The following is a 14,394-nucleotide window of genomic DNA, read 5'->3' as shown; positions in this document are numbered from 1 at the left end:
TGCTCCTCCGTTGAGGCAGAAGACAAACCCAGACTGTGATCTGAAATCATCTTTGACGGTTTGGAAACTTGCGTCCGTATAGCCTTTAACAATTAATTCATCATCTCTACCATAGACCAGGAAGTCATCTTTGTGCCTTTTCAGGTACTTCAGAATATTCTTGGCAGCAGTCCAATGCGCCTCTCCTGGGTCTGACTGGTATCTGCTCGTAGCACTGAGTGCGTACGCAATATCCGGGCGTGTACATATCATAGCATACATTATTGAACCAATCAATGATGCATATGGAATCCCATTCATTCGTCTACGCTCATCAAGTGTTTTTGGGCACTGAGTCTTGCTTAGAGTTATTCCATGAGACATGGGTAGGTAGCCTCGCTTGGAGTCTGCCATCTTGAACCTATCAAGCACCTTATTGATATAAGTGCTTTGACTAAGTCCAATCATCTTTTTAGATCTATCTCTGTAAATCTTGATGCCCAATATGTACTGTGCTTCTCCTAGATCTTTCATCGAAAAACATTTCCCAAGCCAAATCTTGACAGAGTTCAACATAGGAATGTCATTTCCGATAAGTAATATGTCATCGACATATAATACTAGGAAAGCAATTTTTCTCCCACTGACCTTCTTGTATACACAAGATTCGTCTGCGTTTTTGATGAAACCAAAGTCACTGACTGCTTCATCAACACGTATATTCCAGCTCCTGGATGCCTGCTTCAATCCGTAGATTGACTTCTTTAGCTTGCATACCTTTTTAGCATTCTTTGGATCCTCAAAACCTTCAGGCTGTGTCATAAACACAGTTTCTATTAAAACGCCGTTTAAGAAAGCAGTTTTGACATCCATCTGCCATATTTCGTAATCGTAATATGCAGCGATTGCTAACATTATCCGAATAGACTTTAGCATTGCAACTGGTGAAAAGGTTTCATCGTAATCCACACCGTGGACTTGCCTGTAACCTTTTGCAACCAATCTAGCTTTGAAAACTTCAAGTTTCCCATCCTTGTCCTTTTTCAGTTTGAAAACCCATTTGCTTCCAATGACTTGGTAGCCATCTGGCAAATCGACCAAATCCCATACTTGGTTTTCAGACATGGAGTCTAATTCAGATTGCATGGCTTCTTGCTATTGCTTGGAGCTAGGGCTCGTCATAGCTTGTTTGTAAGTCGCAGGTTCATCACTTTCAAGTAATAGAACGTCATAGCTCTCGTTCGTCAAAATACCTAAGTACCTTTCCGGTTGAGATCTATATCTTTGCGATCTACGCGGGGTAACATTTCTAGTTTGAACATGATTCTCACCAGATTCTTCTAAAGATCTCTGAGTTTCATCTTGAATGTCATCTTGAGCATTCTCTAGAGTTTGTTGTTCGACTCGAATTTCTTCGAGGTCTACTTTTCTCCCACTTGTCATTTTGGAAATGTGATCTTTCTCCAAAAAGACACCATCTCGAGCAACAAACACCTTGTTCTCAGATGTATTGTAGAAGTAATACCCCTTTGTTTCCTTTGGATAGCCCACAAGGATACATTTGTCAGATTTTGGATGAAGTTTGTCTGAAATTAATCGTTTGACGTATACTTCACATCCCCAAATCTTAAGAAAAAACACATTTGGAGGCTTTCCAAACCATAACTCATATGGAGTCTTTTCGACAGCTTTAGACGGAGCTCTATTTATAGTGAGTGCAACTGTATTTAGTGCATGTCCCCAAAATTCTAATGGAAGTTTGGCTTGACCCATCATTGACCTGACCATGTCTAGCAAGGTTCTGTTCCTCCGTTCTGACACACCGTTCCATTGTGGTGTTCCAGGAGGAGTCAATTCTGATAGAATTCCACATTCTTTCAGATGGTCATCAAATTCATAGCTCAGATATTCACCGCCTCTATCAGATCGCAGTGCCTTAATCTTCTTGCCTAATTGATTCTCTACTTCACTCTGAAGTTCTTTGAATTTCTCAAAGGATTCAGACTTATGCTTCATTAGGTAGACATAACCATATCTACTGAAGTCATCAGTGAAAGTGATAAAGTAGCTGAAACCACCTCTAGAATTTGTACTCATTGGTCCACATACATCTGTATGGATTAAACCCAATAGTTCATTTGCTCTTTCTCCAACTTTAGAGAAAGGTTGCTTTGTCATTTTGCCAAGTAAACATGATTCGCATTTACCATAATCCTCTAAGTCAAATGGTTCTAGAATTCCTTCCTTTTGAAGTCTTTCTAAGCGTTTCAAGTTTATATGGCCTAATCGACAATGCCACAGATAGGTGAGATCTGAATCATCCTTTTTGGCCTTTTTGGTATTTATGTTATATACTTGTTTGTCGTGATCTAATAAATAAAGTCCATTGACTAATCTAGCAGATCCATAAAACATCTCTTTAAAATAAAACGAACAACTATTGTCTTTTATTAAAAAGGAAAATCCCTTAGCATCTAAGCAAGAAACTGAAATGATGTTTTTAGTAAGACTTGGAACATGGAAACATTCTTCCAGTTCCAAAACTAGCCCGGAGGGCAACGACAAATAGTAAGTTCCTACAGCTAATGCAGCAATCCGTGCTCCATTTCCCACTCGTAGGTCGACTTCACCCTTGCTTAACTTTCTACTTCTTCTTAGTCCCTGTGGATTGGAACATAAGTGTGAGCCACAACCTGTATCTAATACCCAAGAAGTTGAATTAGCAAGTATACAGTCTATAACGAAAATACCTGAAGATGGAACGACTGTTCCGTTCTTCTGATCTTCCTTTAGTTTCAAGCAATCTCTCTTCCAATGCCCCTTCTTCTTGCAGTAGAAGCATTCGGATTCAGAAGTGGGTTGACTGACCTTCCTCTTTACAGATTTGGCGCCAGTTTGCTTAGTTGGGCTAGCCTTGTTGCCACCTTTCTTAGCATTCCTCTTCTTTCCAGATTTCTTGAACTTGCCCCCACGCACCATAAGCACATCCTGCTTATCACTTTTGAGCGTCTTTTCAGCGGTCTTCAGCATACCGTGAAGCTCAGTGAGCGTTTTGTCCAGACTATTCATTCTGTAGTTCAGTTTGAACTGATCATACCCGCTATGAAGAGAATGGAGGATGGTGTCTATAGCCATTTCCTGAGAAAATTGATGATCCAGCCGACTCATATTCTCAATGAGTCCAATCATTTTGAGAACATGTGGACTTACGGGCTCGCCTTTCTTAAGCTTGGTCTCAAGAATTTGCCTATGAGTCTCGAATCTTTCGACTCGAGCCAGATCTTGGAACATGTTCTTCAACTCACTGATGATTGTGAAAGCATCTGAGTTGATGAACGTTTTCTGTAGATCCGCACTCATGGTGGCGAGCATTAGACATTTCACATCCTTGTTGGCATCAATCCAACGATTGAGGGCTGCCTGAGTGACCCCGTCGCCTGCGGCTTCGGGCATCGCCTCTTCTAGGACATACTCCTTTTCTTCCTGCATAAGAACTATTTGCAAGTTCCTTTGCCAGTCAAGGAAGTTTTTCCCGTTCAACTTCTCCTTTTCGAGAATTGATCGAATGTTGAATGAATTGTTGTTTGCCATATTTAAAACTACAATTGAAAAGAATAAACAAATAAATAACCATTCACAGTTTCTCTTAATAAACTTAAATTCTAGCATACATGCATAATTCAATGTTTATTAAGCATTTTATTCAAGTTATGTGTTCCGGCAGGTGTGAATAAAATGATTCCAAGATCCTAAAATCATTGAAGAACTAAGCACAGTTTGTCGACTTAATCCTAAAACATCTTAGGTAAGCAAAAGCCTTTTGCTAATAGTCTAGAAACTATTCTTGGTTGATAGGTACGTCTAAGAACTTATTAGGTAAACCTATCGATTTTGCCACGACATAAAAGGACTCCTTACTTATATCGTTGAGTTTCACCAAAACTAACATGTACTCACAATTATTTGTGTACCTTTCCCCTTTAGGACCAATAAGTAACACCTCGCTGAGCGAAAACTATTACTAGATTGATGTAAAGGATATCCAAGCAAGTGTATATTTTGGCATGGCACCTTTTAACTCAATTTTTAAGTTTGGAACTTAAGGCTCTTACTATGTTGGTTAGATTTTAAGTGAACTAAAATCCTTAATCATGCAACATAATCAAGCTTTTGATCTCATGCATTTTAAGACATATTTAAAAGCAATAAATAACTTAAAACATGCATAAGATAAATGTGATCTAGTATGGCCCGACTTCATCTTGAAGCTCTAACTTCAAAGTCCGTCTTGAAAATCTCCGTGGGAGGCACCAATTTCTTCAAATAGGATAAGCTATAATTAAAACTAATTACAACTATTTGATGGTACGCAGACCATATTTGAATTGAAAAACAACTTTGGTACTTTAGACCAATTACATTCAAATTAATGGTACGCAGACCATATTTTCTATCCTATTTGGGCCATACTAGTCACTTCATAACCTGCAAAACAGTACATATACAATATATACCATTCACCCATTCATTATCATGAATGGCCCACATAGCTGGTTAGTAAAACACATTATGCATCACGTAAACATTTGCAGCAATTAATCAAGGGCACCAATAATCTACCAATTATTCAGTCCTTATTAATTCTAATCAAGTTGTTTTAACCTTAAGGATTTGTAGACCTAATCAAGAGTTTATGACTAAAAAGGGCTCCCACTTAAACCAATAAATTCATATGCTTTACTAATTTTAAACATAAAAATGTATTTCTAGTCTAACCGGAAACATACAAATTTAATTAAAATTTAAAGCTCATATAAATTTATCATTGAATCCAAAAAGTTTAATTTAATTTCAGTCGTATTTAAATTAATTCATGATTTTAATTTTAGTAAAATAATTAGAATAAATAAAATTTATTATAATTACAATATTCAAAATTAAAATCCAAGAAAATAATTTAAATTATTAATTTTAAAATTAATTAAAATTACGTAAACTGAAAATTTTAAATTAAAATTTCAAAACGATCTAATCGCAACGCAACAACCCTACGCGACGTACGCCCATGGGCCACACGCACACAGCCATCGCTGGCCATGTGCGCGCAGGCCATGCGCTGCGTCGCATCGCTGCTGCTGCTTTCCTTCACAAGGCCTCATGCGAGCTGGTGCTTGCTGCGCGCGCGCCAGCGCTCGATGCACGCGAGCCATCGCTCGCTGCGCTCGCTCGCCAGCGCTCGCTGTGCGCGCTCGCCAGCGCTCGCTGCATGCGAGCCAACGCTCGCTGTGCGCGCTCGCCAGCGCTCGCTGCACGCGCTTGCCAGCGCTCGATGCTGTGAGCCATCGCTCGCTATGCGAGGCATCGACGCTGGGCGGAGCACTCGTGGCACGCGAGCTTGCGCTCGCTGCGCGCTAGGCTCCGCACGCTTTGCGCGAGGCAGTGCGCGCTGTGGCGCAGCTAGCTTGCTGCCCACACGCGACTGCCGTGCCTTGCCTTCGCCCATGCCCATTCGTCCATTGCTCATAACCCACGACACAAGGCAGGGCTGCTGCCTTTTGCTCGTGCACCATGGCCTTGCTCATTGCATTCGTGCCGCATGGGCGACGAGCTCCCTTGCTCGTCGTCACACGCCCGCACTATACAACACCCCTTAAGGGTAACACGTAGCGTCCATTGCTTTGTGCGTGCAAGTTATATGAACGAATCGCATAAAATTTAAAAAATTATATTTAAAATTAATGACAAATTAATAAATAATATTAATTTCATAATTTTAGGGCGAAAAATCGAAAATTTATTATTCAATTGATTTCCGATTATCATGGATTCAAGCCTAGGTCATAAAATTTTAAAATTTATCATAAATTTACAATTTTTATGGTGGTTTTTAATCATAGGTATCTAATTAAATTATAATTAATTATGAAAATCAAATTAATTCTAAATTATTCTAATTTTCAACAAATTAATCATAATTACAAATTAGATTGCATAATTAACAAGGCTAGGCATTCAAACTTGTTAAACATATACAGTAGGTCAATCAAAAATTCAAGATTTATCAACAAGAATCGCAAATATTTAATTTAACATCTTAAATTTACGAAATTTTGCATTCGAAAAACTAAAACCTTCGAAAAGTCATAGTTAGGCTTCGAATTTGAGAATTCTGGGTTCGGCAGAAAAATACTTTTTTTGTTAAAATTTTAGAATGCCTTTTACATGCGGAATTGACACAAAAATCACTCGATTTGGATGAGTAACGAAGAAACTGCCGAAAAACTGCGTACGTATAATTAAATAAACGCAATTTGCAATTAATTAACAATTACGAAAATTAATCACCCCTTTTAATTCTTGCAAATTTGTAATATTTAACCATGTTCATGCAATTTAGATTATGAAAATAATAAGAGGCTCGTGATACCACTGTTAGGTTATGATACATATGACAATTCATAAATCATGCGGAAAAACCATAAAGCCAGGAAAACATATTATTTACACATAATCATTTATCATAGTTTAGATGCATACTCTTTGTTGCGTGCCTTCCCTAGCTGCGCCCGAACCGAACAAGAACAAGTCTTTAGGACTCCAAGTGTCGTCCCTCCGTAGATAGTCCACAACACGTCCGGATCCGCCTTAAGATTGACCAACTAGAATCGCCCTTAAGGTACTATTATTTTCGGCACTTTTAGGCAAATGTGTGACTGAATTTTTCTCTCAAAACTCACTTTGAATACTTGAATTACTCGTTGTAAATATGTGACCCTAGGCACCTATTTATAGAGTTATGGAAAAGGATTTGGAATCCTATTAGGATACTAATTTATTTAATTATAATCCTACTAGGACTCTAATTAAATAAACTAAATCTTTTAGGATTAGATTTAATCACATGACAAATCCCGGTAGCCTTAGGATTCGAGTAACACACTTCGAGTAATACGCTAGCACCGCACGCAGGCCTTGCGGCCCACGCACAGCGCCAGCCCACTCGTCGCAGCCCCGCGCGCGCGCCAAGGCCATTGCTGGGCCTGGCCTTGCGCTGGACCAGGCGTGGCTTTGCAGCGTGTTTTTGGGCGCTTGGGCTTGCTGAGCGTAGGCCTGGCTTCGTGCTGGGCCTTCGTCTAGCAAGTCTCGTCCGATGCTAATTCGTACGATGCGCTTCCGATTAAATTCTCGATTCCGGAATTCATTTCCGATACGAACAATATTTAATATTTCCGATTCCGGAATTAATTTCCGTTTCGAACAAATATTTAATATTTCCGTTTCCGGAATTATTTTCCGATTCCGTTAATATTTCCGATTCTGACAATATTTCCGTTTCCGGCAATATTTCCGATTCCGGCAATATTTCCATTTCCGATAATATTTTCCGATACGTACCATGTTTCCGTTTCCGGCAACATCTACGACTTGGATAATATTTATATTTCCGAGACGATCCATATTTCCGTTTCCTGCAACATCTACTACTTGGATAATGTGCTTAATTCTTCAATGGATTTTAGGATCTTGGAATCATTTTATTCACACCTGCCGGAACACATAACTTGAATAAAATGCTTAATGAACATTGAATTATGCATGTATGCTAGAATTTAAGTTTATTAAGAGAAACTGTGAATGGTTATTTATTTGTTTATTCTTTTCAATTGTAGTTTTAATTATGGCAAACAACAATTCATTCAACATTCAATCAATTCTCGAAAAGGAGAAGTTGAGCGGGAAAAACTTCCTTGACTGGCAAAGGAACTTGCAAATAGTTCTTATGCAGGAAGAAAAGGAGTATGTCCTGGAAGAGGCGATGCCCGAAGCCGCAGGCGACGGGATCACTCAGGCAGCCCTCAATCGTTGGATTCATGCCAACAAGGATGTGAAATGTCTAATGCTCGCCACCATGAGTGCGGATCTACAGAAAACGTTCATCAACTCAGATGCTTTCACGATCATCAGTGAGTTAAAGAACATGTTCCAAGATCTGGCTCGAGTCGAAAGATTCGAGACTCATAGGCAAATTCTTGAGACCAAGCTTAAGAAAGGCGAGCCCGTAAGTCCACATGTTCTCAAAATGATTGGACTCATTGAGAATATGAGTCGGCTGGATCAGCAATTCTCTCAGGAAATGGCTATAGACACCATCCTCCATTCTCTTCATAGCGGGTATGATCAGTTCAAACTGAACTACAGTATGAATAGTCTGGACAAAACGCTCACTGAGCTTCACGGTATGCTGAAGACCGCTGAAAAGACGCTCAAAAGTGATAAGCAAGATGTGCTTATGGTGCGTGGGGGCAAGTTCAAGAAATCTGGAAAGAAGAGGAATGCTAAGAAAGGTGGCAAGAAGGCCAGCCAGACTAAGCATCTAGCTGGCGCCAAATCTGAAAAGAGGAAGGTCAGTCAACCCACTTTTGAATCCGAATGCTTCTACTGCAAGAAGAAGGGGCATTGGAAGAGAGATTGCTTGAAGCTAAAGGAAGATCAGAAGAACGGAACAGTCGTTCCATCTTCAGGTATTTTCGTTATAGACTGTATACTTGCTAATTCAACTTCTTGGGTATTAGATACAAGTTGTGGCTCACACTTATGTTCCAATTCACAGGGACTAAGAAGAAGTAGAAAGTTAAGCAAGGGTGAAGTCGACCTACGAGTGGGAAATGGAGCACGGATTGCTGCATTAGATGTAGGAACTTATTATTTGTCGTTGCCCTCTGGGCTAGTTTTGGAACTGGATGAGTGTTTTCATGTTCCAAGTCTTACTAAAAACATCATTTCAGTTTCTTGCTTAGATGCTAAGGGATTTTCCTTTTAAATAAAAGACAATAGTTGTTCGTTTTATTTTAAAGAGATGTTTTATGGATCTGCTAGATTAGTCAATGGACTTTATTTATTAGATCACGACAAACAAGTTTATAACATAAATACCAAAAAGGCCAAAAAGGATGATTCAGATCTCACCTATCTGTGGCATTGTCGATTAGGCCATATTAACTTGAAACGCATGGAAAGACTTCAAAAGGAAGGAATTCTAGAACCATTTGACTTAGAGGATTATGGTAAGTGCGAATCATGTTTACTTGGCAAAATGACAAAGCAACCTTTCTCTAAGGTTGGAGAAAGAGCAACTGAACTATTGGGTTTAATCCATACAGATGTATGTGGACCAATGAGTACAAATGCTAGAGGTGGTTTCAGCTACTTTATCACTTTCACTGATGACTTCAGTAGATATGGTTATGTCTACCTAATGAAGCATAAGTCTGAATCTTTTGACAAATTCAAGGAATATCAGAGTGAAGTAGAGAATCAATTAGGCAAGAAGATTAAGGCACTGCGGTCTGATAAAGGCGGTGAATATCTGAGCTATGAATTTGATGACCATCTGAAAGAATGTAGAATTCTATCAGAATTGACTCCTCCTGGAACACCACAATGGAACGGTGTGTCGGAACGGAGGAACAGAACCTTGCTAGACATGGTTAGGTCAATGATGGGTCAGGCCGAACTTCCATTAGAATTTTGGGGACATGCACTAAATACAGCTGCACTCACTATAAATGGAGCTTCGTCTAAAGCTGTCGAAAAGACTCCATATGAGTTATGGTTTGGAAAGCCTCCAAAAGTGTCTTTTCTTAAGATTTGGGGATGTGAAGTATACGTCAAACGATTAATTTTAGACAAACTTCATCCGAAATCTGACAAATGTATCCTTGTGGGCTATCCAAAGGAAACAAAGGGGTATTACTTCTACAATACATCTGAGAACAAGGTGTTTGTTGCTCGAGATGGTGTCTTTTTGGAGAAGAATCACATTTCCAAAATGACAAGTGGGAGAAAAGTAGACCTCGAAGAAATTCGAGTCGAACAACAAACTCTAAAGAATGCTCAAGATGACATTCAGGATGAAACTCAGAGATCTTTAGAAGCATCTGGTGAGAATCATGGTCAATCTAGAGATGTAACCCCGCGTAGATCGCAGAGATATAGATCTCAACCGGAAAGGTACTTAGGTATTTTGACGAACGAGAGCTATGACGTTCTATTACTTGAAAGTGATGAACCTGCGACTTAAAAACAAGATATGATGAGCCCTAGCTCCAAGAAATAGCAAGAAGCCATGCAATCTGAATTAGACTCCATGTGAGAAAACCAAGTATGGGATTTGGTCGATTTGCCAAATGGCTACCAAGCCATTGGAAGCAAATGGGTTTTCAAACTGAAAAAGGACAAGGATGGTAAACTTGAAGTTTTCAAAGCTAGATTGGTTGGAAAAGGGTACAGGCAAGTCCACGGTGTGGATTACGATGAAACCTTTTCACCAGTTGCAATGCTAAAGTCTATTCGGATAATGTTAGCAATCGCTGCATATTACGATTACGAAATATGGCAGATGGATGTCAAAATCGCTTTCTTAAACGGCGTTTTAACAGAAACTGTATTTATGACACAGCCTGAAGGTTTTGAGGATCCAAAGAATGCTAAAAAGGTATGCAAGCTAAAGAAATCAATCTATGGATTGAAGCAGGCATCAAGGAGATGGAATATACGTTTTGATGAAGCAGTCAGTGACTTTGGTTTCATCAAGAACGCAGACGAATCTTGTGTATACAAGAAGGTCAGTGGGAGAAAAATTGCTTTCCTAGTATTATATGTCGACGATATATTACTTATCGGAAATGACATTCCTATGTTGAACTCTGTCAAGATTTGGCTTGGGAAATGTTTTTCGATGAAGGATCTAGGAGAAGCACATTACATATTGGGCATCAAAATTTACAGAGATATATCTAAAAAGATGATTGGACTTAGTCAAAGCACTTATATCAATAAAGTGCTTGATAGGTTCAAGATGGCAGACTCCAAGCGAGGCTACCTACCCATGTCTCATGGAATAACTCTAAGCAAGACTCAGTACCCAAAAACACTTGATGAGCGTAGACGAATGAATGGGATTCCATATGCATCATTGATTGGTTCAATAATGTATGCTATGATATGTACATGCCCGGATGTTGCGTACGCACTTAGTGCTACGAGCAGATACCAGTCAGACCCTGAAGGAAATAATGCCCTTGGTCCAAGTATGCATTCAATGTTGAGTCTAATAAATGCGGTTCAGTATTAATTAAAAAGTTAATAATTCAGTGAGATCAAGTGAGCTGAATGCCTAATTAATGATATTAATCCACAGCTTACTCTTGACTGAACCCGTAGGGTCACACAAATAGTACGTAAACGGATTAAGTATTTAATGGCATTAAATACTCCATCTATGGATATTCGGAATCGACGGATCTTGGTTTCAGTGGGAGCGGAGATCGTTACAGGCAAGAAAAGAATGCTCCGGAAACGATGATATTACCGGAAACGGAAATATGGATCGTATCGGAAATGTAAATATTATCCAAGTCGTAGATGTTGCCGAAAAAGGAAACATGGTACGTATCGGAAAATATTATCGGAAATGGAAATATTGCCGGAATCGGAAATATTGCCGGAAACGGAAATATTGTCAGAATCGGAAATATTATCGGAATCGGAAAATAATTCCGGAAACGGAAATATTAAATATTTGTTCGAAACGGAAATTAATTCCGGAATCGGAAATATTAAATATTGTTCGTATCGGAAATAAATTCCGGAATCGGGAATTTAATCGGAAGCGCGTCGTACGAATTAGCATCGGACGAGACTTGCTAGACGAAGGCCCAGCACGAAGCCAGGCCTACGCTCAGCAAGCCCAAGCGCCCAAAAACACGCTGCCAAGCCACGCCCGGTCCAGCGCAAGGCCAGGCCCAGCAATGGCCTTGGCGCACGCGCGGGGCTGCGACGAGTGGGCTGGCGCTGTGCGTGGGCCGCAAGGCCTGCGTGCGGTGCTAGCGTATCACTCGAAGTGTGTTACTCGAATCCTAAGGCTACCGGGATTTGACATATGATTAAATCTAATCCTAAAAGATTTAGTTTGTTTAATTAGAGTCCTAGTAGGATTATAATTAAATAAATTAGTATCCTAATAGGATTTCAAATCCTTTTCCATAACTCTATAAATAGGTGCCTAGGGTCACATATTTACATCGAGCATTCAAGTATTCAAAGTGATTTTTGAGAGCAAAAATTCAGTCATACAATTGCCTAATAAGTGCCGAAAATTCTAAGTACCTTAAGGGCGATCCTAGTTGGTCAAGCTTAAGGCGGATCCGGACGTGCTGTGGACTATCTACGGAGGGACGACATTTGGAGTCCTAAAGACTTGTTCTTGTTCGGTTCGGGCGCAGCTAGGGAAGGCACGCAACAAAGAGTATGCATCTAAACTATGCTAAATGATTATGTGTAAATAATATGCTTTCCTGGCTTTATGGTTTTTCTGCATGATTTATGAATTGTCATATGTATCATAACCTAACAGTGGTATCACGAGCCTCTTATTATTTTCATAATCTAAATTGCATGAACATGGTTAAATATTACAAATTTGCAAGAATTAAAAGGGGTGATTAATTTTCGTAATTGTTAATTAATTGCAAATTGCGTTTATTTAATTATACGTACGCAGTTTTTCGGCAGTTTCTTCGTTACTCATCCAAATCGAGTGATTTTTGTGTCAATTCCGCATGTAAAAGGCATTCTAAAATTTTGACAAAAACAGTATTTTTCGGCCGAACCTAGAATTCTCAAATTCGAAGCCTAACTATGACTTTTCGGAGGTTTTAGTTTTTCGAATGCAAAATTTCGTAAATTTAAGATGTTAAATTAAATATTTGCGATTCTTGTTGATAAATCTTGAATTTTTGATTGACCTACTGTATATGTTTAACAAGTTTGAATGCCTAGCCTTGTTAATTATGCAATCTAATTTGTAATTATGATTAATTTGTTGAAAATTGGAATAATTTAGAATTAATTTGATTTTCATAATTAGTTATAATTTAATTAGATACCTATGATTAAAAACCACCATAAAAATTGTAAATTTATGTTAAATTTTAAATTTTTATGACCTAGACTTGAATCCATGTTAATCGGAAATCAATTGAATAATAAATTTTCGATTTTTTCGCCCTAAAATTATGAAATTAATATTATTTATTAATTTGTCATTAATTTTGAATATAAATTTTAAATTTTTATGCGATTCGCTCATATAACTTGCACGCACAAAGCAATGGACGCTACGTGTAACCCTTAAGGGGTATTGTATAGTGCGGGCATGTGACGACGAGCAAGGGAGCTCGTCGCCCATGCGGTACGAATGCAATGAGCAAGGCCATGGTGCACGAGCACAAGGCAGCAGCCCTGCCTTGTGTCGTGGGCTGTGTGCATGGGCGAATGGGCGAGGGCGAGAGCAAGGCACGAGCAGTCGCGTGTGGGCAGCAAGCGAGCTGCGCCACAGCGCGCAATGCCTCGCGCAAGCGTGCGGAGCCTCGCGCGCAGCGAGCGCAAGCTCGCGTGCGACGAGCGCTGCGCCCAACGATGGCGTGCGAGTGCTTGTTGCGACGTGCGACGAGCGCTGCGCCCAGCGATGGCGTGCGAGTGCTTGTTGCGACGTGCGACGAGCGCTGCGCCCAGCGATGGCGTGCGAGTGCTTGTTGCGACGTGCGACGAGCGCTGCGCCCAGCGATGGCGTGCGAGTGCTTGTTGCGACGTGCGACGAGCGCTGCGCCCAGCGATGGCATGCGAGTGCTTGTTGCGACGTGCGACGAGCGCTGCGCCCAGCGATGGCGTGCGAGTGCTTGTTGCGACGAGCGCTGCGCCCAGCGATGGCGTGCGAGTGCTTGTTGCGACGTGCGACGAGCGCTGCGCCCAGCGATGGGCTGCGGCAGCATGCTCGTGCGTCGAGCGCTGGCGTGCGCAGCGAGCACCAGCTCGCGTGATGCCTTGCGATGGTGAGCAGCAGCAATGCGAGGCAGCGCATGGGCTGCGCGCACATGGCCAGCGATGGCTGTGTGCGTGTGACCCATGGGCGTGCGTTGCGTGGGGTTGTTGCGTTACGATTAGATCGTTTTGAAATTTTAATTTGAAATTTTCAGTTTACGTAATTTTAATTAATTTTAAAATTGATAATTTAAATTATTTTCTTGGATTTTAATTTTGAATATTGTAATTATAATAAATTTTATTTATTCTAATTATTTTACTAAAATTAAAATCATGAATTAATTTAAATACGACTGAAATTAAATTAAACTTTTTGGATTCAATTATAAATTTATATGAGCTTTAAATTTTAATTAAATTTGTATGTTTCCGGTTAGACTAGAAATACATTTTTATGTTTAAAATTAGTAAATCATATGAATTTATTGGTTTAAGTGGGAGCATTTTTAGCCATAAACTCTTGATTAGGTCTACAAATCCTTAAGGTTAAAACAACTTGATTAGAATTAATAAGGACTGAATAATTTGTAG

This window comes from Spinacia oleracea, chromosome 6, assembly GCF_020520425.1.
Source record: "Spinacia oleracea cultivar Varoflay chromosome 6, BTI_SOV_V1, whole genome shotgun sequence".
NCBI classification, from domain to species: Eukaryota; Viridiplantae; Streptophyta; class Magnoliopsida; order Caryophyllales; family Amaranthaceae; genus Spinacia; species Spinacia oleracea.
This window is presented reverse-complemented; position numbering follows the sequence as displayed.